The sequence below is a fragment of the Psammomys obesus genome, unplaced genomic scaffold, assembly GCF_907164565.1.
Source record: "Psammomys obesus unplaced genomic scaffold, mPsaObe1.curated_primary_1811, whole genome shotgun sequence".
Classification (NCBI taxonomy): Eukaryota; Metazoa; Chordata; class Mammalia; order Rodentia; family Muridae; genus Psammomys; species Psammomys obesus.
Genome location: NW_026590468.1, coordinates 1,156,860 through 1,159,976, shown reverse-complemented (window position 1 = coordinate 1,159,976; position 3,117 = coordinate 1,156,860).

Below are 3,117 nucleotides of genomic sequence, written 5' to 3'. Positions count from 1 at the left end.
AAAGTGGGGCAGAGCCTTGAACTCATTGGCACTGTAGAAAACTTCCTGAACAGAACACCAACAGCATAGGCTCTAAGAGCAACAATAAATAAACGAGACCTTGTGAAACTGAAAAGCTTCTGTAAAGCAAAGGACACTTTCATCAAAACAAAACAACTGCCTACAGATCAGGAAATAATCTTCACCAACCCTATATTTGACAGAGGACTAATATCCAATATATATAAAGAACTCAACAAAAACAGCAATAAATCAAGTAATCCAATTAAAAAATGGGGTACAGAGCTAAACAGAGAATTCTCTTCAGAGGAATATCGAATGGCAAAGAAACACTTAAGGAAATGTTCAACATCCTTAGTCATCAGGGAAATGTAAATCAAAACAACCCTGAGATTTCACCTTACACCCATCAGAATGGCAAAGATGAATAATTCAAGTGACAACATATGCTGGAGAGGATGTGGAGAAAGGGGAACCCTCCTCCACAGCTGGTGTCAATGTAAACTTATACTACCACTTTGGAAATCAATCTAGGGCTTTCTCGGACAATCAGGAATAGCGCTTCCTTAAGATCCAGCTATACCACTCCAAGGCATATATTCAAAAGATGCTCAAGTATACAAGGACATTTGCTCAATGTTTGTAGCAGCTTTATTTGTAGTAACCAGAAACTGGAAACAACCCAGATGCCCTTCAGTTGCAGAATGGATACAGAAATTGTGGTACATCTACACAATGGAATAAAAACAAGGAAATCATGAAATTTGCAGGTAAATGGTGGGAACTGCAAAAGATCATCCTGAGTGAGGTATCCCAGAAGTAGAAAGACATACACGGTATATACTCACTCATAAGTTGATACTAGACATATAATATAGGATAAACATACTAAAATCTGTACACCTGAGGAAGCTAATCAGAAAGGAGGACTCTAGCTAAGATGCTCAATACCCATTCAGAAAGGCAAAGAGGATGGACATCGGAGGAGGGAGAAAATAGGGAACAGAACAGGAGACTACCACAGGGGGCCTCTGAAAGGCTCTACCCTGCAGGGTGTCAAGGCAGATGTTGAGACTCATAGCCAAACTTTGGACAGAGTACAGGGAATCTTATGAAAGAAGTGGGAGATAGTAAGACCTGGAGAGGACAGGAACTCCACAAGGAGAGCAACAGAACCAAAAATCTGAGCACAGGGGTCTTTTCTGAGACTGAAACTCCAACCAAGGACCATGCATGGAAATGGCCTGGAACCCCTGCATAGAGGTAGCCTATGGCAGTTCAGTATCCAAATGGCCTCAATAGTAATGGGGACATGGACTGTCTCTGACATGAACTGATTGGCCTGCTCTTTGATCAGCTCCCCCTGAGGGAGGAGCAGCCTTAACAGTCCACAGAAGAAGACAATGTAGCCACTCCTGATGAGACCTGAGAGACTAGGATCAGAGGGAAGGGGAGGAGAACCTCCCTTTTTTGTGGACTGGGAGAGTGTCACAGGTGGGGAAGAGGGAAGGTGGAGTTGGGTGGGGAGGACAGAGGGAGGTACAGGGGGGATACAAAGTGAATAAACCGTAAGTAATAAAAAAATTAGAAATGGTTGAATATTCCCCCCAAAAAAAAGAAATGCTCAATTCCTTATTGTTTGGATCATCTGTTTTGTTTTTGTGGGTTTTTTAAGTTATTTTTTAAAAATTGTAGATATCAATCCACTATTAGATGTATAGGAGTTAGATACTTTAACTCTTATGTCCCTGCTCTATCAAATAAAATTGAGAATCAGAAAAGCATCTACATTCTAATATACTGTGAAGATCTTCTCTATGTAAAATGTTTAGCATAATTATCAGTATAAAGGTATTTGAGAGGAATATTGGTTATAATTAGAGTGATTGTCAAACCAACCCTTCAATAGTGGGATTACAAGTGATCCTGAAATTTGGGTTAGCAAGAGAACTAAAGTACCACGGAGTCTTTGGGTTGAAGAGTTGGTGTTCTGCCATGACCTGCCTAAATCAAGGGCACTATTCAAGAGGTGACACGTTGGCTGTATTTCCATTCTTGGAGGAATCCAAGACATTTTAAAATTCTACTTCTTTATGCAAGTTTAAGACATTCATGTTCTATATTCTTATACAATGATGAAAATGTGCAAAAAATGTTATTTAAAATTTAATTTTATATATAAAGTTTCACATTATTTCATGCTCCCCTGGGGGACTTGATGGCATATGTTAAAGATGGCAGCTGAACCACCTATTAACTGTCCATTTCCCTCAACCTCAGACTTTCATGGAACATTGAAATTAATCCACCCAAAGACACATATGGTACATACTCACTTACAAGTGGATATTAGCCATATAATACAGGAAAAACATACTAAAATCTATAGTCCTAAAGAAAGTAAGCAACAAGGAGGACCCTAGGGAAGATACTTAATCCTCATTCAGAAGGTCAAACAGGATAGACATCGAAAGTAGGAGAAGACAAGTAACAGGACAGGAGCCTTCCATGGGGGCCTCTGAAAGACTCTAACCACCAGGGTATTGAGGAGATACTGAAATTCATTGCCAAACTTTGGGCAGAGTGCAGGAAACCTTATGGAAGGAGAGGGAGATAAAAATACCTAGAGGGCATAGTAACTCCACAAGGAGACCAACAGAGCCAAAAATTCTGGGCTCAGGGGGGCCTTCAGAGGCTGATACTCCAACTAAGGACTATCCATGGAGAGGACCTAGAGCCCCTGTTCAGAGGAAGTACATAGATTGCTCAGTTTCCAAGTGGGTTCCCTAGTAAGGGGTACAGAGGCTGTCTCTGACATGAACTCAGTGGCTGGCTCTTTGATCACCTTCCCCTTGGGGGTCTAGCCTTGCCAGGCTACAAAGGAAGATGATGCAGCCAACCTTGATGAGACCTGATATGCTAGGATCAATAGAAGGGGAGGAGGTCTTCCACTATCAGGGGACTAGGGAAAGGGCATAGAGGGAGAAGAGGGAATGTGAGTGGGACTTGGAGGAGAAGAAGTAGGGTTGCTGCAGTGGGGATACAAAGTGAATAAACTGTGATATATAGAAGATAGATAGATAGATAGATAGATAGATAGATAGATAGATAGATAGA